This window comes from Pteropus medius, unplaced genomic scaffold (genome assembly GCF_902729225.1).
Source record: "Pteropus medius unplaced genomic scaffold, Ma_sr-lr_union100, whole genome shotgun sequence".
NCBI classification, from domain to species: Eukaryota; Metazoa; Chordata; class Mammalia; order Chiroptera; family Pteropodidae; genus Pteropus; species Pteropus medius.
Window position 1 is genome coordinate 5,235,942 of NW_024355205.1, and position 22,181 is coordinate 5,258,122.

The following is a 22,181-nucleotide window of genomic DNA, read 5'->3' on the forward strand; positions in this document are numbered from 1 at the left end:
ACTACAGCTAATAGTACTCTATTGTATATTGAAAGTAGATCGGAAAAGTTCTCATCACAAGGAAAAAAATTGTATCTTTGTGAAGCGATGGGTGTTACCTAAACTTACTGTGGCCATCTTTTCACAATATATACACATATTAAATCATTATGTTGTATACCAAAAACTAATACAATGTTATGTAGCGATTATATCTCAATAAAACTGGAAAAACAAACAAACAAACAAACAAACTCTGTGACCTTAGAGATGAAGGAGGAGGAGCCAAGGCCTTGCCTAGTTTCGCTCTATGTTCCCTGAGGTCTGGGCTCTTTTGGGGTGTCCAGATAGAGAGGGAGCCAGGGAAGACCAGAAGTCAGAGCATGAGTCCCTTCTCTATCTCAACCAGAATGACTCCATTTTTTAAAATCGATTTCATCGATAAAATAAGATTGAGTGAATGTTTTCTTTGGGAAAAAGAAGATTCCTCTGCTAAAATAAAATTTTAAAAATAACATTTGAGTCTAAGTCCCTTATCGACAAGTAAATCGAGCCCTGGGGTTTGTGACTTGCCCAAGGTCCAGCTGGTAAGTTCTTGAGCCAGCCTCGCAGTCCTGCTCTCTCCATACACATTCCTGCCTCTGGACATGCACATATTTCCAACTCATCCCTGTCCTCTGCTCCCTATACGAGAGCAGGAAATTTCGGCATTTTTGGGATGTATAAAAAAAAAAATCTAAAACCTAGAGAAAAACAATTCCATATATACAAGTGCCACCACACCAAATAGAATCCCAGCTCATGAGAAAGACAAAGAGCACAGCTATCCAGCACCTCGTCTTTACTCCTAGAGCAAGAGTATCAGTTTCTTTAATTCGAAATTCAGCCATGACCTTCTCAGATAATTCCCTGCTTAGTGACATCCTGGAGTAAATGGCATCTTTCCTCTTCTCCCTGGCTGAGCGCCCAGCTCCGCCACCAGCTCTCCCAGCTCCTTGAAGGCAGCTTCACTCCCCTTCCTAGCATCTCAGGTCCAGCAGCTGGTATCAACCAAATTTCACAAAAGCTACTTTCCTTTTTAAACTCAAAGAGAGGGTCATGACTCTGAGAGGTGGCCTGACCAGCCCAAGGCTTATTAATCCACGAATTGGTTCTTGTTTCTTACCTGGTCCCTGCATTCCATGGAAAGGTATGCGCTGAGTCCATCCCTGTCCCCCAACTGTTGTTAATTATCTCCAAAGACTCACTCAGAGCAAATGATTCAGCACAACTCAGAAATCTGATTTTGTAAAAAGGTGAGACTCTTTCGAAACACGACTAGCATATGCTAAACAAAACTGCACCATTTAACATACCAATTATAAGTAAAAGAACAGCAACAACGAAACAGCTTTCTTCACACTGAAAAATTCTAAATAAGCAGACAACTCAAATCAAATTTAAAACATACTGATTTCATTTCAACCAACATCAATCAGTGGATTGAAATAATTATGTCCAATTTAAAATTTCACATTTGACCAATGCAAAAATGTTACCTTTGACCTTCTTCATCTTTGGGCACCTTGTCCCTTACCTTCCTCGCTAGCTCTATGGCCAGACTGGCTTTTTTCTCTTTAGGTTCTCTGTGGGCCATTCTAAGGTCCAGCTACATCCAGTCTTGAGGACTGAGGGTCCCCATGTGATTGTGACTCGCCTGCACTGAGCTCACAGTCCAGCAAGGGAAATAGAGCCTAACATATAAACAGAATAGAAACACAATCACAGTGTGCTGACATGTGCTGAGCTGTGGCAGCAAGAAAGAGAAAGTGGTTTATTCTGCCTCAGGGCGTCATGAAGATTCTCTGTCCCCACTGCAGGGCTGGGTTTTCCATGAGGGGAAGGGATTCTCTGAGGATCGGGGGCAGAAAAAACGACACGTACAAAGGCATAGATTTATGGGAACACAGGAACAAGTTCAGAGAAGGCCAAGAGATTCCGTGTTGCCAGAGCAACGCTGGGCAGGTGATGGGAGGTCAAGGGAGGTGCAAAGGCAAAGCTGGATAGAAATAGGTGGTATTTGCCATGTTTAGAAGATTTGGTTTCATTCTGTAGATAATTTTTAAATATATGTATTTATTTTTTCTTCTTTCCAAATTACAAAAGTAATACATACTCATTATAAAAGTTATTATTTTCTAAATATCAGGAAGTATCATCCATAATCCTACTTTGAATGAGGATACTGTTAACATTTTTACTCATTTCATTCACACACACACATACACAGAGGACCAGATGTGCGGACAGTCTTGTAACTTGCTATTCTCATTTAACCACATACTGTGAATATTTCCCATCTTCTATTATGGGATTTTAGATCATTTGTAAGTTTTTCATGTCTTTATGAAGTTATGAAGAGCATGCATGTACAATTCTGTTTGTGTAGTTGCTCATCTACTACCATAATTTAAAATCACAATTGCTGAATCCAAGTAAATACACATTTTAAGGTCCTTCATATTTATTGCGAAATAGCTCTTGAGAAAGACTGTAACATTAACTTAAGATGGGGAAATAACTTAAATGAAGACATTTCCTCATTTCCTTATCATTATTGGGTCTTGTAATTTTTATAATTTGCCAGTTTGTTGACCAAAACTAACATATTATTAATATTTAACTTGCTTTCGATTATGACAAGGGTAAAGTTTTTTTTTATGTTTATTGACCTTTTGGTGTTTCTTCTTTTGTGAAATGCCTTGTCCCTGTTCTTGGACCATTTTTCTTTTTTTTGATTTATAAAAGCTCCTCCTACATTAATAAAAGCTCTTCATACATTAATGATGTAAAATTTTTGTCTGTTGCAAATTCTTTTTCCAATCTGTCAATTCTTTGTTCTTTTGTTTATAGTAATTTTATACCTAAACAAGACTTTTGATTTCTACATAAGCAAAACCTTTTCTTTTATGCTTAAAAGGGTCATTCTTTCTCTCTGAGATCAGATACCTATTTACCTTCATATTCTTCTATCTAAATACTTAATGTATTATAAATTTATTTGATGTATAAGGTAAGATGAGAATATAATTTACCCCTGTAGTAAGCTGAATAATGGCCACCAAAAGATATAAGATTCTATATACTTAGAACCTGTAAATGTTACCTTATAAGTAAGAAGGATTTTGACAACTGTGATTAACTTAAGGATATTGACAAGGGGAGATTATTTTGGATGATCCCTAAATCTAATCACAAGTCTCCTTTTAAGAGACAGGGAAATTTAACACAGAAAGAAGAGGAGAAGGGGATGTGAAGACAGAGGCAGAGTTTGGAGCAATGCAGCCACAAGCCAAGGAAGGTCAGCAGCCACCAGAAACTGGGAGAGTCAAGGAGCAGGTTTCTCCTCAGAGCTTCCAGAGGGAGCTGGCCCTGCCAGCGTCTTGGTTTTGGCACAACGAAACTGATTTCTGACTTCTGACCTCCAAATCATTTAGAGCATAAAGTTCTGTTGTTCTAAATCACCAAGTTTCTAGCAATTTGTTACAGCAGCCACAGGAAACTAATACAACATCCTACCAAATAGTTTTCCCGAAATTATAAAAAGCCATCATTTTCTTATTTGTCTGAGATATCTCTATCACATATAAAGTATTTATGTGTTTGTTTCTGAGGTTTTTCTTCTTTTTATTCGTCAGTCTATCTTTGTGTCAGAAAAAACACTTTTTAATGATCATGTCTTTAATTTCATATCTGGCTATACAGGTATCTCTTTATTAATTTTTTAAAAAATATATTAATTATTCTTAACTAATTAGTCTTCCAGATAATAAAAAATTTTGAATAACTTTTTTCAAATACTCTAAAATTTTTCATTTAGGATTAAATGCATTAAATTTACAAATTAATTTAGAATTTATCTTTTTAAAATATTACTTGTTCCTATCCCCATTCATTATTATTAAAACTCTTGTTTTATGTCCCATAGTAACTCAGAATTTCCTTCATGTGATTCCCATATATTTCTTAGTTTTCTACTTAATTTGTCTGCCCTTCCTTCCTTCCTCCCTCCCTCCCTCACTCACTCACTTCGCTCTCCCTCCCTCCCTCTCTTTTTTCTCTCCCCCTCTCTCTCCTTCCCTCCTTTCCTCCCTACCCTCTTCCTTCCTTTTTTTCTTTCTTCTGTTGCTGCTTATACAATGTTTTTTGAGCAGAGGAGTGACATATGATTTCTTCTTTGGCATTTAATTTAAATTTCTAACTTTGTTTTGTTATTTTCTTAGGCTAATACTGAAACTCATTTTTAGGTTCTAGCAGATGCCGTGTGGGCGGTGGCAAGAGGCAATGCAAGTCACGGTGTATGTGTGAGTGGGGGCAGGACAACAACGCTTGTCATTTTTAATTAGCTCTCAGTAATCAAGGGATCATTATTTACATATTTTGAAATTGGGTACCACAGGGCCTTATGGTTTTTTAAAAAAAGAAAAGTATGTCTCCAAGAGCCACTTTATAGAAATTTTTCTCTAAAGACCTTCTTGAATTCTAATCAATTGTTGTCATCCCTTTGTTTTAGATATGGGAAGAAAACTCTCCTTTGCATCAATATGAGTTCTGAACACCAATCCTGCCTCGATAATGTTCTATATTTATTTGCACAGTGCTTTGGCTACCCACAACCCAAGCATGAGGAACGCTTTAGAAGGAGAAGCGTTAGCCTACTAGTTAGGCCTGAGGAACAAACCTCTTACCACATCTTCCACACCGAGGCAGTTACACGGGAATTTGGTGAAGACCTGCTCTGTAAAAAGATCGAGAGGAAGAAGATATGATTCCATTTTTGCCAGTGGGACAAATGAATAACCCAGGAGAGAAAAAAAAAACAATCTCCATTTCACTTTTACCATCTTAAACAAATAGGAAATGCTGGGTAGAAAGGCTGAAGATAATGGTTTCCAGCCTCGGGAATAAAATGAAGCAATGTTTTAATGGCACCTCATGTTGAACACCACATGAATGATCACTGAAGATTAATTAATGATGGAGATAATGACTATAATGTCATTTTTATTAAAATGCAAGAGCAATCTGAAAAAGAAAAAAAAGATGTTATGTATTTAGCTAGGCAGACTTTTTTATTTTCTTTAACTATTCAACACTCTGTCAAGGCAAAGAGAACAGTCTGCCAGAATTTAAACTGGAAAAAAAAAGTCCTCAGGAAAGTTTATATAAAACCCAAGAAAAGTGATACATAATAAATTAAATATACTGAAATAAGCAAAGCATGAATATTTAACCACTTGACTACTTTAACTTAAAAGGGAACTATGAGACCAACGCTCTCTCATGCAGGATGGAAAGTTTAAGCCCTGACTGGGAGTACTAGAAACTGTCCTGAATCTTTCTTTATTCAAGAGATTGGCAAACAGAACATGGCACCAACGCGGCGTCAAGCTGCAAGCCAAGCCAAACCGACGGCCAAGAGCTGACCATGAATCCCAGAATCTACATGGCTGAGGAACTTGGACACAGAACATACTGCACATCTAGCTTCTTGCATCATTTGTCAGCATCGTCTTAGAAGCCTGCAGGCACCGAATGACAAGCCAAAATCATTTTCCTTGGGTCTTGGGAAGGGGCCAGGCCCATTTATAGAGACCAGCTCCCCTGAGTCAAACTCCAAAGCAGAAATGAGTGCAAACACATCTAACCCTTCAGTGGACTGAATGGGTGACAAACAAGCTAAAAGGTCAGAGACAGCAGCTGAGGGAGGGCCTCAGAGAGGCGAAATAGGACTCCCTTGCCACACGGAGGGACTCCTGGTCCAGCTTCAGCAAAGAGAGGCTCTCGTGTCCTCAGGAAGTTTATTCTCCCTCTCGGGGCCTCAGTTTCCATCTCTGTTTGAGACCCTCCCCTTTGTAATTTATAAACAATTAATTCCACACTCCTCCAATTCTGCGTCCTGTCAGAAGTCCAAGGCATGCTCCCCAAATTTCTGTGCACAAACATACAATTCTCTGCCCTTGTGAAGTTTACTATCTGGGATAGAGAACGTATACATCACAAAATGGCAGGGCCAAACTGAAGAGGGGAAATTTCCTGGCTGGGTGATTTTCTGAGGGAATACTTCATAGAGCAAAATTTTTAAAAAGTGACAAAAAACATAAAGGAGTGGGAGGCAGCATTGCCAACCACAGAGAAGTGACACCATTATCTTATGGTATGGGAAGGAGGTTTTAAGACTTAATATTTATAAAATGTTCACTACCCACCTGGCCCTTTATTAAAAACTTTATTTTACATGCATGATTTCATTTAATCCTCACACAGTTCTATGAGACAGGTGTTATTATCATCACCCCCATTTTGTGGATGAGGAAAGAAACTCAGAGAGGCTAGGGAACTCGCTTGAAGGAAAAAGCTCATTAAGTGCAGAGCTGGCACCTGACCCAAGCCTCTGCTCCAAACCCATGCTCTTATCCCCCTACTATGCTGCTTTCTAGTTGCTGAGAGGGCCAGACAGGCAGTACGGCATTTAAAAATACTACATGATCTATGTAGACACAGACCAGTGGACAGGTTTGGCAAGCCACTGTTCTTTTTGGCCATGTTAGAGGTAACATGGACCTACCGTAGACACTGCCTAAAATGCAGAAAGTTAGTTGATTCTTGAAAACAACTACAGTTGACCCTGGGACAACATGGGGGTCAGGGGTGCTAACTCAGGTGCAGTGCAAAATCCACGTATAACTTCGACTCCTCAAAAACTTCAGTTACCCCTTAGTATCTGGGTAGGACTGGTTTCAGGATGCCCTGCAGATACTGAAATCTGCAGATGTGCGAGTCTCTTATATAAAATGGTGTAAAACAATTCATACAGTCAGTCCTTTGCCTCTGTGGACTTCGAACCTTGAATAGAAAATACTGTTTTTGATCCCTGGGTGGTGGAATGCTTAGATGCAAAACCCAGGGATACAGAAGATCGACCGTCTAGTTATAGGAAAAAATCCACCTTTAAGTGGACTTGTGCTGTTCAAACCTGTGTTGTTCAAGGGCCAACCGTGTTATAGTCTGGCCAGTAGTGCTAGAAGATGTAAGCTAAAGCTACAGATTCAAGCACCTAATAGTGTAAGCAAGAATAGACTTTTCTCTCATGCTAGCAAACACAATAAAAATGCTTCATAGTTTTACAATTCTTTCCACCTAATAGTTTACTATTTCCCAAAATTCTTGTAAACCTGTGTTTTCATTCTTTTGAACTGCCTCAATGTCTCTTAGTAATGTGCAATGTAATAGAAACATCTCAAAAACCTTTCTTTTTTTCCAAATACTGTCACTAGAGTATTTCTTCTTCTATATTCATTTCTCATTCAAACAGAAGGAAGCATAGAGAATTTGAATGTGTTCTGGATGTGCAGTGAGGGACCAGGGGACAGAAACGGGGTGAGGATTCCGGTTATCAAACCTATATCTTCTTTGAGATTCAAGTCATCCCTTTGCAATCAGGTAGAAAATTTTCAAGTTTTTTAGCAAGTGATTATCTGCACAAACATAATTTTATCAGCAAACCTAAAATGCTTTCACAGGCAATAATGCAAACACTCAGGGGAAATTCACACTGGCAGCCTTTTTTCCTGGTACGCTCTGTAAATGCAAAGGTGTGGGGCGGCGGGGATAGATGAGAGGGAAGCTTTCTTAAAGCATTACTTACGGAAAAAGCACTGATTTTGTCAGAGCCTTATAGAACATCTCAGGTCTAACGTAATATGAAATGCGACTTGAATCTTGCACCCATTAGCCTTAGGAAGCAGATTTTTTTCATTCCTAAGGTTTCATTCAAGCAGTGCCCTCTTGGTGGGGCCTACAGAACCAGTTCTACGAGGCCAGCCTTTCAATACCAGAATCGAGGCCTGTGTTGGAGCTCTCTAGGCCTCACACTGTCTTCCCTTCCACTCTGTCTATAACGTGCCTTTCTGAGGAAAACACAAGGTTCTGGGTTAAAACGTGACCAGCCACGCTTCTACGTGCTGCTCAGGCTGGTCAGAGTGAGCCAGGCCCTTGCCTCTTTTGTTGCTATATGGTTTCCTGACTTGTACTTGGGCTCATTAAACTGAGATAATAGGCAGTTATTCAAGTTATGAAAGGTGAGGGAGGGAATCTTGCCTAATGTTTTTCTTCAGAAAATAATTTAATGATCTAGGGGGATTTTACTTTATATTATATATGCTATATAGTATATGATTGTACATATCATATTTTCATTTACACTGTTTACTTATATTTACTGTATTACTTGAATTTTTACAATTAGACTATATCCATGTATTCTTGTGTAATTTAAAATGCATTTTAAAAGGTCGAATGTCACATTTACAATACAATTTTAAAAATACTAAGGATATGCTCATTTTACAGAAATCTTAGGATACACTGATAAAAAGACTATTATGGGCCATCCATAATGATACTTTTTGGAAGTAACATCTGATGATATTTAGATGAATAAAATTTAGTCTTTTTTTCCTGGAGATAGATATCTATCTATCTATCTATCTATCTATCTATATATATATATATATATATATATATATATAGAGAGAGAGAGAGAGAGAGAGAGATACACATACATACATATATAAAATTACATTATATCGACAAATGAACTACCTATACCTTTTCACTTTTTTTCCTGGATATATATATAGTTATACATGGATTTTGCACTGCACCTTTTCACTTAAAAATATATTATGAACACCTTTCCATTTGTGAATGAATATATATAATCATTTTTAAAGTGGCAGAGTTTTCGATTATTAACCTCCACTGCCAATTCCAAGTTTTTCTAGTATAAATAATAGTGGGGATAATGCTAAAGATGCACATCCATTTTTGCAGGATAAACCTCCAGATAAGGAACTGCAGGATCAAAGTATATCTTTTCAAGGGCTTTCCATGCCTATTCCTAATCTGTTTCAGAAAAATTGTGCCAATTCATCCTCCTTCCAGTGAGGTATGAGAAGCCATTTCCCCATCCTCCGCCCAGCGCTGGTATTGTAATTCTTTTAATTCTTCACCAATTTGAGAGGCAGAAATAAAGTGGTGTCTTGTTTTTGTTTAATAGGCAAATATAAAATAACAATCATTGTTTTATTAAAGAAATTGTTAGAGAAACTAAACAGTTCTCATTTATTTTGGAAAATTTGTGTTTCTTCTTTGAGAACTAGCTATTTACATTCCTGTTTATTTTCCTGTTGGACTAGTTCTACTTTCTAATCGTAAACATTGGTCATGTAGTAACAATATCAGTTGTTTTTCATATGTTGTAAAAGTTTGAGTTGTAATTTTTCACAATTTAGTTTATAGTATTTTTGACCTGTTGAAGTTTTAATTTTACCTTAATCAAACCTGTCATTCTTTTTCTTTGTGGTTTCTACTATTGGTGACATCTGCTACACTGTTGACTGAGATTTCTTCTTTTATTGTATATCTCCTAGATGGAACAGGAACTAATACATACCCTAAGGCACTTCAGATGCCAGGCTGAGTTCTAGGTACGCTAAATAGCTTCGGTAGAAGAAGACATGAGATTTCTGCTAGAACAAAGACCTTGAATGTTAAGAGCCCCAGGAATACTCAAAGGTATCCAGAATCATATATAGTTTTACATGTATAAATTTACACTGAGGAAAAGTTTTACAAGGTATCTCTGTTCTGTTACTGAAACATCTATGGGCAGAATGTATTTCCTAGAGATAGGAGCAGTAATATCTTCTCTTCCTACATATTCTTCTAAACATGTGACTTTGACCCTCCCTCCATGGAAAAGTGGCATCTGTGTTCCCTTGAATCTGGGCACTACAGGGGAAGTGATGCTATGTGACTTTAGAGGCTAGGTTATCAAAAGGCAACACAGCTTCCTCCTGATTCTCTTGGGACTCTTGCCTTTGAATCCCTGGTCATCCAGATAAGAGTCTGAGGGCTCTGAAGCTGCCTTGGGAGAGAAAGCCCTGACTAGCACAGGTAGGGAGACCACATGAAGAGATCCCCCAAGTAAAACCCCATGAAGGTAGAGACACATAGCCAGTCTAGCTGCTTCAGCTCCACCCTCCCCATCCCCAGCTGCTCCAGCCCCAGCTCCTTCCAAACCTGAGAGTCTATTAAGAGATATAAAAAAGTAACTATCAGTGCCCCTTCCATAACTTCTTGCCCTTCCCACTTAAGAGCACATCAACCTTACAGTAGGAGCTTTCTCTGACCCCTGAAGCCCACCCTACATGCCTGCTCAGCAGGCCCAAAGTACAAAAAAATTCATCCTCTCCCCTCACTGAGAGCAGCCCTCGGCCAGTGGCTACTACTACACGTAGTGTATAAACACCCCAGCTACCTCACCCTCAGGTGAAAGAACTCTGCCCTGCATGTTCTAAACTGGTCCTCAGATTCCGCAGAGGAAACTCATTCCTGCTCCCTGCAGTGATAACTTCTTCAAAAAGACTCCTTTATTTTCCACCTTCCTCTTTCTGTCTCACTTCCCTACTCCCCTGATGTTTTGTTTTGTTATTTCTTTGTTTCACGTAGGGATCACCTCCCAACTGAACTATATGCACTAAAAATCCTTGTTTCAGGGTCTGCTTCTGAGGGACCCCAAACTAATTTTTAACATGAACAGGAAATTATCATGCAGTATGATAGGGAAAATACTTGATATTGAGATAACGTATAAGAAGAAAACCTGGCGCAGCCTTGGTGAGAAGCTGAGGAGGTAAGAAATAGATCATGAAGGACCTTGTTTACCAGGATGAGAAATATAGAGAAATGTGCCTATTTTCAGCAGAAATTTTAATCATTAGCGTTTCCAGGCTTCACTAGGATTTAGGTATAATATGTGGGACTTGGATAGTTTAAGCATTTTCTTATATATTTTTCTTTAAAATTAATCCTATCCATCTTTTCTCGGTGTGGAGATTACATATCTGCTTTGCATCCCCCATAGTGCCTTGCACAAAGCACTGGTCATGGTAAATACTTACTTCATCTTGGTGTCTTAACTTGCTCATCCCTTTCCTCCCTCTCTCTCTTTCTCTTCTTCCCCCACCCCTACTCAGAATTTCTTTGCAGTCAACCCACATATATGAATCACAGTAGCATCTCCGAAAGGGGAAAACCCCTCCACCAACCAGCTGGTCCAGCCTCATTCCATTGACATTGCTGAGTGGGTCGGTCCCCATCACACAACCGTAATACCACCTAGGGCATGGCAAGCGCTCCTCATCTCTCCAAACTCCTTCAAGTCCTCATCTTTCCCGTCACCTTCCATCTTGTTTTTCTTTCCCTTGAGAATCTGATCGTTAGCCTTCAAGTCCCATTTACTGCCAAGTGCATGTACTTTAGCCTTAAAAGTGAAAATAAGTAGTGACCCAACTTATGAGATACAGAAACATGCGTTGCTTCTGTGCTTAGAGAAGAAGATTAGTTCAAGATATAGAGGAATTACAGAGTTTAGAGCATGAATAATAGAAATCCTTCAGACCAAAGTTGGACAAACTTTCCCAGTAAAGGATCAGATAGTAAATATTTTGGGCTTTGGGGGCCATAAGGGCTCTGTTGCAGCTGCTCGACTCTGCCTTTGTAATGGGAAAGCACTCATAGCCAATACCTACATAAGTGGCCAGGGCTGGGTGCCAGTATGACTTGACTTATAATAACAGGTGGTGGGCTAATTTGACCCACAGACTATTGTTGACCAAACCCCCATCTAGACTACATCCCTTGTACAAGTGACACTAAACCTGGGAGGCGAGGTGTTCCAGTTCACTCTGATAACTAATGGCAGTGCTGGGCTGCGGACCTGGCTCCTAACCCTCTAGTCCTTAAGACTTGAGTCCTGCTTTTCCCCCTCTGACTTGTATATCTAGCCAACACTCACCCTCAGCCAGTTTGTCCCATTTGATAGTCTGATAGACCCTAACAGTCAGGAACCAAAGACAGATATCAAATTTTGAAGGTTGTGGACACTTTCCCAGGTGTCCTGTCATTTCTAAGAAAATCTATGTCTGCTTTTGAAGTGGCCAGCCTCCAACTCCAGTGGATCGTGTGTGTGTCCCAAAGTCTAGAAACATGCTCACTTTCAGATAAGCAAGAATTACTGACAAATGGTCAGATGGATCTTGCCCAAATTAAAAAAAAAAAAATCTTTCTAGGTTGCCCATATTGAACTGAAGTATCTAAATTTTCAGGAAGAAGGCTTTTAAATAATGAAAATATAAAGAGGCTGAAAATGAAGAGCCACGTCAAGAAAACAATGAAACTTAGCCGAATCACTGGTAGGACATTCCAAATTGCTTAGTGTGCTATTAATGACTGTGAAAGTCAAGAGGGACAACCAACTAGTTCCCACAGAGGGTTGTTTTGTCGCACATCTCAATCACCAAAATAGGCCCTGTGACTTGAACAGTCGTAAAAGTGTTTGCAGTTATGGAGAACTGACCTATTCTTTTAAACCGAGGTGCTTCGAAGCTGTTTCTTCAGAATGCAACAGAGTGCAGAACATTCTTAAAGGCTTGAGCAAAGGCACTGCTGGTCCTTCTCTGACCGGGAAACCATGACAGCCAATGACCCAGTTCGGTAGGACAGCAGAGAATAACAAATAAAATTCTTCTATTCCCTTCTAGTTTCAAGGGTTTGCTTCAACTGTTAGACCATTTCCAACACTTGTGAACAGTAGCTATAGACGTGCGGCTAAGGACAAGTTTTACCTGTGCACACTGGTGACTTCTTTTGTTTCCCACTGGCCATTTCAGCTACTCTCCCCAGACAGGTCTTGATCAATTTCAGTAGTGTCATCTTTAGAATGGCTCAACAGCATTCAAAAGTATTAATTAATAAATAAAATGACATGGACCTATACTTGGAGGGAGCATATTTATTCTAATGATGACTTGGGGACTCTACTAAATTACTGTCCTTATAATTAACTTTGGCAGCTACTACAGTGAAAATAAAAGAATCTTTTTCCCTGACTCTTTGCTCCAACCACTTTCTGAAATTTGATCCTCAGCACCAAAAAAATCCCACCGAAAAGGAAGTCAAAGGACACTAGTAATTGATCAAAGGTAACAAGACTCATTCTTGAAAGTGAGGGATTTAAACTAATGAATCTCCCCCTCCCAAATCTGAGTCACCTACCCAGATTTGAGCCAGTGACAGCTAGACATTTAAAATTTATATTTATAGTCTATGGCCATGCTACCCTGAACAAGTCCGATCCCGTCTGATCTCAGAAGCTAAGCAGGGTTGGGCCTGGTTAGTACTTGGATGGGAGACCACCTAGGAAGACCAGGTGCTATAGGCATAAAAAATAATAAAAAACAAGGGATTGTAAGCTGACAAGGTCCTTGCAATCTGTGAGGTCAACCAAGGGTTGCCTCGCATAAATAAGTAAATAAGTAAATAAATAAGTAAATAAATAAATAAAATTTATATTTACATTCATATTTATTTAATAAAAAAGCTAAATTTCCTGATGTTGTTACAGCATCAAGAGATACCTCTACCCCACCTAGCTCCATGTATTAGTTTCTGAAATATTCCCAAAATTTAATGAGCAATCAACATAAGTCTGGTGAATAAATGAACAAAAGGGTAAACAGAGGAATATGGGAACAAAGAAGAAACAACTCTATTCATTATGTCTGAACTAAGAAAGCAGTAATCTTTAATATATTCTTGAAAAATCTCCATGAAACAGGAGGAATTTTTTTTCTTCAAACCATAAAAACTGTTGACTATAACATCTTACATAATATAGTGGGGGAGAAAAACTATTTCCTGAGAGAATGTTATGCCAGGCATTTTGATTAGATTATTTTATTTCATTCTCATCACTTCCCTGGGAGATAATTGTTATCTCTATTTTATAGATGACAAAATTGAAAAGAGGTTAAATGTTTTGACCAAGGTCATAAACTAGTAAGTGATAAACTCAGGATTTAAAAATCAGCTCTATCTGACCAAAATTTGTGCTCTCTGTAGCATGACCTGGCCTTTCTACTCTGATGAAGAGAGGGAAAGAGACACCTCCTACACTTTGAGCTTACCACAATACTTGTGTTAAGAGGGAAGGAAAAGATCAAATTTATTATTTTGAAAACAAGTATTAGTCCCATTTCAAATGTTTTTTAGATAGTAAAAGTCAAAGGATTATGGTTCCACTAGAAGTCTCAGGTGACACTAACAAATGACTTTAAAACACTCAAGTGTTTTAAAATTCTTTAACGCTCTTCAAAACTCTCAAGTTTCCAACTTACTTTTTTTTTTATCCAGTACCTCACATTGATTTAGACACTTAGGAGAGATCTGATGTGGACAACAGACTTTGAAAATTTAAAAATAGGTGAGTGCGATGATTAATGGATGTGTTTCTAACCGAAGTCTCAGAAGAACATTGTTAATTCCGCTGTAAATAGTAATGAAATGTAAAATACTTACTAGAACACAGTGATCAATAATGCAGCTTTTATGAGCAGGGAACTATAAATAATATTTTTATTGGTAGTGAGAAATTTCTTTTCCTTTATTATTTAAACTCAGTTAAGAATGACTGGGACACTTTGGAATGCTGGTCTTGAATATCTATTTGTGTTACACTGTGTAGGGAATAAAATGGTCTTGCTGTTATTGTTTTTATGTAACTTCCTGGAACTCACACATTGATTTGTATGTATAACTAGCCACAGAGTCCTTTTTTTCTTTTTTGCCTTTATGGGACGCTGATCATGCCTGCGGTTTAATGGACTACATGTTATGTATCGTTTTGAATCCACTGGTAGGGTACATGGACAAACATGAGCCTTGTATTGAAGCCTCTAAACTTTGTGCAGAGATAAAAAGATGCTAATTTATAAATAGCGATAGTGAGAAATAACCACTAGATCATTTAAGCAAAGACACTTTAACATAAATAAAAACTAGTTCAGCAAAATGCTTTGCCTATGCAAGACTCCCAACTTACCTTGATCTGGCTAACAGTTGTGCATTGTATAGACACTGTCTTGCTAGTATGAAAGAACAATCATCTAAGTTTTTCTCCATGTAATAAAATAATGCCATAGTCACAGTTTTATAGTGATGATTAAGTAATGTAATGGATATAAAATGCTAAGGACTTCTGATAAGTAGCCACCGAAATGGTTGTAGTTGCTGTTGTTCCTACTTTTTCTAGTACTATAATTATCACCTCACAGCCTTCGTTCAGTCACTTAACCCATCAGTCAATATGGTGCATGCAGTGATATGGGTTCTTTGGGAGGACATCACAGGGCAAGATAGAATTGCTGCTCTAGAAGGGGCTACAGTCCTTAGACTTAGGAAAACACAAACACTGCAGCTCTTTCTTTTTTATATTTGGGATGATCGAAACTTTCCAATTTCATTTTCTAGTTACCGAGTCCTGAAAAACTAAGAGAGCAGTTGTTAAACCTCAAGAAATACGCTTTAGGAAGTGAGTGTCCTCAATTAGCTCTGGGGAGGGGAAATGGAAGGTCATATAGACTCAGAGAATGGGGCAGCTATTGGCAAGTGGCCATGGTAACCACCTGCAAGTAGATGAGTGAATCAGGAAGAGGGGCTATAGATAAAGAAAGATGAAATGAGATGTAGAGACAAGGAAAAGAGATACAATCTTCCGGTGATTTTCCAGTTCCTAAGAGGCCCTGCCATCTCTCCTTCAAGTGTGTTTCTATAGGATATTTTTTTTCATTCTGTAATAAACTCCCTATTCACTTGAGCTTCCTTGAAAGGATTTCCATTCCCAGAGACCAAAAAACTCCCTGGCTAAAACATCCTCTAGCTACTCTGGCAGTTTATCCTGAACTAATCATCTCCCTGCCCTGGTCTTTCAGAGGCATCAATCACTTTCGACCTTAGGGAGTACCTAACTGGTGGAAGTTGTGTTGGTCATCGATGAGAACTGGGAAAGGGGCAGACACAGAAACTCGTGAGAAATAAACAGTGAGTAACACTAAAGAGAAGATCAAAGTTCAGTCCTGTCCTAAACAAGAAGGTGGGGCACCATGACTGGCTTTGAAACACAGGTTGTCTTTTCTCATCTGCATTAGGTAGGTCTTTGGTTGTGTCAGTAACATTTGGAGCAAGAATTAAAGGAGTTCCCGTGGCCCAGCCCCATTCTTTTATTGTAAGAGAGAGATTGACATAAAGTAACCCCAACACACACACACACACACACACACACACACACACACACACACACACACACACACACACACAATTTCATCTGCTTTAACATATAACAAATTTCTACAGTATTTACATTAACTATTGAGGTAATTAATAAGAAAGACTTCCCTGAACGGGAAACAGAATCATGAATAAATAGCTCTCCATGTTTCAAAAGGGACCTAGAGACCAAAAGAGAAGGAATGGAGTGATTTCATAGTGGAAAGGAAAAAAGCCGTTGTTTTTGTAATGTGGTTTTTATACCTCTATAGAATATGAAAATTTGAAGGTAGAGAGAGTATGGTTCGGTGGCTTTCCTTTTCCTTGGACTCAGAATCAAGGAGCTTATTATTAAGAACAGAGATGAGACAGGTGCATAAAGAGAACCATATAACAAGAAAGTTTCAAATGCTATCAGAAAAGGACAGATAACGAGGTATGAGACTTATGGAGAAGGGCACTATTACTTCCATGTAGAACATAAATAAGGAGAACATCATACTAAAGGGCAGAAACAAAGGAAAAATTGGGGGCAAACTAGTGAGATTGTGGAATAGACATTGTTTGGATCACAGAGCCTTCACAGAAATATTCGGAGCACAGTGCCTCCAATGACTGCCACCAGAGGAAGCGGGACTTGGTTATCCCAAGATACGTGTTTCTGTGGCCATATTTATTCTGGGAACTAAGGATTGAATATCTGAATATAGCTGTTAACACTTCGAAGAAAGAGAATAGGAAATGGGTTGCTATCAGGAAACAGGGGGCTAACTAGTGGACTGTGGCTATTACGTGGGCATGGTGGGAGAGAGTGTGGAGAAAGGGCAGTGAAGGGGGTGGAAATTAACACGAGCAGATGCTGCACATCCCCCTGCAGTCTTCCCCTAAAGCACCTGTGCACTCACGAGGCTGGGGGAGAGGACTGCAAGGGTGTCTTCTCCCACTGGTCAGTGAGCTAATCACAAGGTTATTGAGAAGTGTCGCTATGGTTGTCTCTGCCTGGAACCCACAGGGTTCGCCAGTCCAGGACAGGTTTTGAGGTTGGTCTCTGGGTTCCCATACAAGATTCCCATACTACATATCACACAAGCATTTAGGCCACGTGGCCCTGTCACGTGGCCTAGAATTGGGGTTCGACTCTCAGTTAACTCTGTTTCCACCCATGATCCAGGGCAAGGAGCCCAAGTCTGTGCCATTCTTGGAATGGGGAGGAGACTTCCTCGTCTCCCTCCATGAGAATCTTTTTGGTTCTCAGCTTTGTCCTGAGAAGCCAGTCCTGGCTCCCTCTGACTCATGAAGTAAGACAACTGTCATTCCCACGTCAGTTGTAAAACCTTATCCTCTAAGCCGTACATCTGCTCTGTATGTCACCACAGACCATGTAGCCTCAGCTCTCTTTCCCCATATGGCTTTCTCTTTATCTCTGGTCCTTGGAGCTTCTCTTTCTTTTGGGTTCAAGCAGATATTTTAAATTATTTAATTTTTAAAGCATTTTTAGAGATGCTTTAGACTGGGGTGGGGGATTTCCCATGTAAGCTCAGTGTACCACCAGGCTGAAAGTCCTTCTCAGCTAATGAGTGACAGAGCTGAGTTTCAAACCTAGGTATTCTGAATCTAAAACCAGGAGTACTTTTAAAAACATATTTCTTCCAGAGCATCTCAATAAAGTTGAAAAACTTAGCCAAAGTGAATTTTAACAAAGGAAGGATAAAGTTAAAGTTGTGGAATTATTACCTTGCAACACTATTATAGATTAAAACCACATATTTGAGGAGGTTTTAGAAACTGTACAGAATGAAACTCTGCAGTGGGTTTAGGATATTCTAGAAACTGATCCTGACCTTGTGAACTTGACATTAAAGGCAACTTGCCACTCATAATACTCGCATGTGTGAACAAGGGTCTAACCCAGCCTGCTCATTCCTACACCCTTTTTGGCTGATGCTATTTCTCACATATAGATCATCTCATCTAATCACTCACACATTAGTCTGCTGATGCACATTATACATGCACACTCCCAGTGTAAAGCCAGTAGGATGATATTAAGAGCACAGACTTTGCTTTGGGAAGGAATGAAGCTTGTCACACAACCTGGTATGTCTATGGGAATAGGCTGCAGGAAAAATGTGAGCCACAGATACTCCTAGAAAAAGAGATGTTTTGATTCCACCTGCAATAGCCTGTCATATTAACAAATTTTCATGTACTAGGCAACAAAGTCTTATCATAAACACAGCTGTACTGATTATTTATAGTTTCCATGTCCACTAATGCTACCTCTTATAGTGCAAGTAACTGGGTAATGGTTGAGTATTGATTATATCCTAACAATTCAGTTAACTGACTTGGTTGGGAAATAGAGTGCTTGGTTAAGTGAGTTTCCTATTTCTAAATAATTCAGGAGGTTAGAACTTGTCTCTGAAATTCTTTTTCATACGTATGTAGATATATTGATTGCCTTAAATTAATAAACATTTATTAAGTACAAAATATAAAGGCAGCAGCATTGGCACAAGCTTGGGTTTCCATCAGAGCTTTACAACTTGTTGGTTGCGTGATCTTGGGAAAGTTATTTAACTCCTGAGCCTTGGTTTCCTCATCTGTAGATTGGGGATGATAAACCCCATTTCCTCGGATTATTGTGGGGATTATATTAGATCATGGCTAAAGAATGCTTGGCACGGGTCCTGCTGTAAAGTTTATGCTCACTAAGCAGCACCTATTATTGCTATTATTGTTATTATGAAACTGAAACTGCCTCATTGCAGAGGAGGCTCTCACAGTATGACAGATCCAGAACAGACTCAGAGCAACCCACAACAGAAGCCACTCGGAAAAGGTGGGGTTGGAAAATATAGCCAATGATTGGCCTGTGGATTTACACAAGAGAAAATGGGCAAGTAACGACTAGATCCTAGGCACCTCGGCTGGTGATTGAGATTACACTGCTTGAGTCAGTGCCCTGAAGCCCATGTGGTTAGCTGTTGACAGAGAAGAGAATTCCTTGTCCCTATAAGAAGCAAATCCCCAAGAGGTTCACTTTAAGAGCTATTTTTTGGGGGGCTGGCTGCTATAATCCAGCGGTTGGAGCTAAAATTGTTTTTCTACGTGATTATAACCTGGTAAGATGAATCATGGCCCGGAGTCTAGCTAAGGAGATTTAGACTATTGTCATTTACGGAATTCCAGCTAATGATCTCTCACACAGCAGGACGTGGTTTTAGGCAGATTGGGAGACATTTGCTCTCAGGAAATCCGCCCCCCTCTTTGTCCTCTCCAGTCCACCCTCCAGAGCCCCTCTCTGGTTTCCCACACACAGTGTTTGTTCCTCTCGGCATTGCTTCTCATGAGGCTGGGAACAAAGAGATTGGGTCTTCCAAGGTTACCAAACTTATCTCTTCTCCTTTGCTGTACAAACAACTTGTGTGAAGGCCACCCAAATTTTTGCAATTAAAGAGAAATTTGCAGGAAAGGATATGGCCAAGGCTGCTTTATATTCTGCCAAGCTGAGGCTCAAGTTGCCTCTGTGGGAGGCTCCCCTGCCATTGCTAACTAAGCTGCCTGCCTGTCCAGGGGGCAGGGCGCGTGTGGGATTAGGAGCTGTAGTCCCAAATCACTTTTCCCGTCTTTGTACAATGTTCTGAATTCAGTCAGAATCTGCTCGTGGATCACAAGTTGAAAGTGATTTCACATTAGCAACAGAGAGTCAAACCTGAGCTCTAGTTGTGGTTCTTAGAATATGACCTGGCCTAGAACCATCAGCATTACCTGAGAAATTGTTAGAAGTGCAAATTCTCGGGCTCCACCCATTTCCAGCTACTGATTCAGAAACTCTGAGGATTGGGCCCAGTAAGTGTTTTAGAAAGCCCCGAAGGTGATTCTGATACATGTTACAGTTTGAGAACCACTGGCATCTAGAACCCCTTGGCAGTGGAATAAAGGAAACCATTCTAGAGTCCTATGAAAACCAAAGTGCAGCTAAACAGCTATTTCTGTCCCATTTCCCACCTACCACTCCCTCATAATAATATAAGGAGGGGCATGTGGAGGTAGGCAACGGGGATCAGGCAGAGCAAATAGACAAGAGGGACACACCTGAGCCTATGTGAGTGGTGATTAGTGTCTATTTTCACTTGCTCATTATTAATTAATGTTTTCTATGCCATATAAAGCTTTCTGTTTATCCTTCAGAAAGAGCCATCATTATACACAGGGTTCTTAAACCGGCAAGCTGGAGGAATGATATAGGACAGGCAGGGAAGCAGAAAGATAAACAGCAACGCCACCAGTCCTGAAGGTCAATACCAGGACCCAGCAAATCCCAATGATATGGCTCGGAGGAGAAAAGAAGACTGGCTGAAAAGGAAAGACCAGCAGAAAAAGAGAAAATAGGTGGAGAAGTGGACATAGACAAACTCACTCCAACATTTGCAAGGCCAGGGACAAAAAGGACAAATGAAGATTCATATATTGTATGTGTAAATACTTAGAAGTTATAAATCGACTGGATATCAAGTGAACAGAGTAAAAGATGTAATATCTTTTTACCTTGACAAATACATCTTCATAGAAAACTAGAAGTCCAGAGTTGGTAAATTTAGTATTCTTAGATTCCTCGGAATTACAGAATGCATTATGCAAGGAGAGTGGTCACCTGCCTTGGCCTTGGTCAGGACCGGCTCCCTTTCTCTTCCCATTCTGGCTCGGTGTCCACATCACCAGGGGTTTTGTTTATTTGCACAGATGCACCTCCTGGGAGTAAAGGCTACATCCACACCCATGGCTACCTCTCAGACCTAAGAGGAGGACCTTAGGGAAGATGCCCATAAAGGCTCAGGACCTTCGAGGCAGGGAATTCTGCTTGATTACTTGGAGCAGGTCTTGAAGAGGAGCAGGCTCCAGGTGGGCATGAACCTTTAGCCTGTGAGTTCTTCAGCCCATGGTCAGGGGGGAAGGAAAACAAGAGCAGATCCCCTGAAGCACGGGTCCGGGACAAGACCCATTTTGCTCAGGTCTAGGGATGGTATAAGGTGGAAAAGAGAAGGAAGTGTCAAGGAAGTAAGAATGGGGAGGAAATAGCAGGTGGTAGAGACTTCAGAAGAAATCCTTCACCAACTGGATTTTACTGTTACCCACACCATGGGGGACCTGATATTCTTCTGGGTACCAAGCTATGATTCTTCTTTTAGATTGGCTGAACCACCCACGCCATGGAGAAAAGTGAGTGCCCATGCCTAATTCATGTTTATTTCTCTACCTACATTACTAGGTACATAAAAAGTACTAGCGACACTTTCTTTTCCTGTGATAATAGCTGTAAGGTGCATCGTAATTTCCTATGCTGCACACTGATGATACAGGAAGGGAGGGAGGGAGTTAGCTAATTAGGTAATTAGTTAGTTCTGATCACAGAACAAAAGTTTCTCTGGGTGAAACAGAAGAATATTTCATCAAATAAACAACTAAAAAGCAAGTTTATCCAGAAAATTGGTAAATTGATACAGCATTTTGGGCTTTATGATGTGGGTTGGTTTTTACTTGGCTTAGCTTCTGATGTTGCAAAAATTTCATTTGTGAAGATTTTCAAGGCCAACCGTTTAGATGTAGACTATTTGAGTTGTGTTGTTTGCTGTTTAGTATACATGAAATATAATGCATCTTCTCTGGGAACGTTTCATTTCCTGGGGCTGGGAATGCAATGGGGTTAGGTGACCTGCTCTATTTTGAGCCATATGTTCCATAGATAGTACTGAGGTACGGGACAATCTAGATCACAACATTCTCGTGCTTTCAAAATCATTCTATAAAGTACTGCTTCTTGGAGGAAAAAAAATACTTTCTAAAGATAAAATCAACCAAAGGAATCACAAAGGAAAAATGCATAGAAAAGCATCATGCAAAGAAGTTAAAAGGCAAACAGCAAACTGGGAAATAGACGTCACAAATATAGCAAAGGAAACAATTAACATACAAAAACCTACACACACATA

General features: G+C 39.6%; 2 long non-coding RNA genes and 1 pseudogene across 5 annotated transcripts in view; 2 read left to right on the forward strand and 1 right to left on the reverse strand.

Annotated features, from left to right (window-relative positions):
* Positions 1 to 8,471, forward strand: part of LOC120598574 (uncharacterized) — a 232,087-nt gene extending 223,616 nt beyond the window's left edge. For 2 of the 3 annotated variants that reach the window (XR_005651613.1, XR_005651611.1), the window contains exon 5: positions 4,532 to 8,471. This is a non-coding gene — a long non-coding RNA (uncharacterized LOC120598574). The remainder of the gene's footprint in view (positions 1 to 4,531) is intronic. The other variant, XR_005651614.1, reaches the window with a different exon arrangement.
* The window catches only part of LOC120598575 (uncharacterized), a 198,262-nt gene that overhangs the window by 58,737 nt on the left and 117,344 nt on the right, over positions 1 to 22,181 (reverse strand). The gene's annotated exons all lie outside the window — the stretch shown is intronic.
* Positions 13,188 to 13,306, forward strand: LOC120599193 (uncharacterized; annotated as a pseudogene).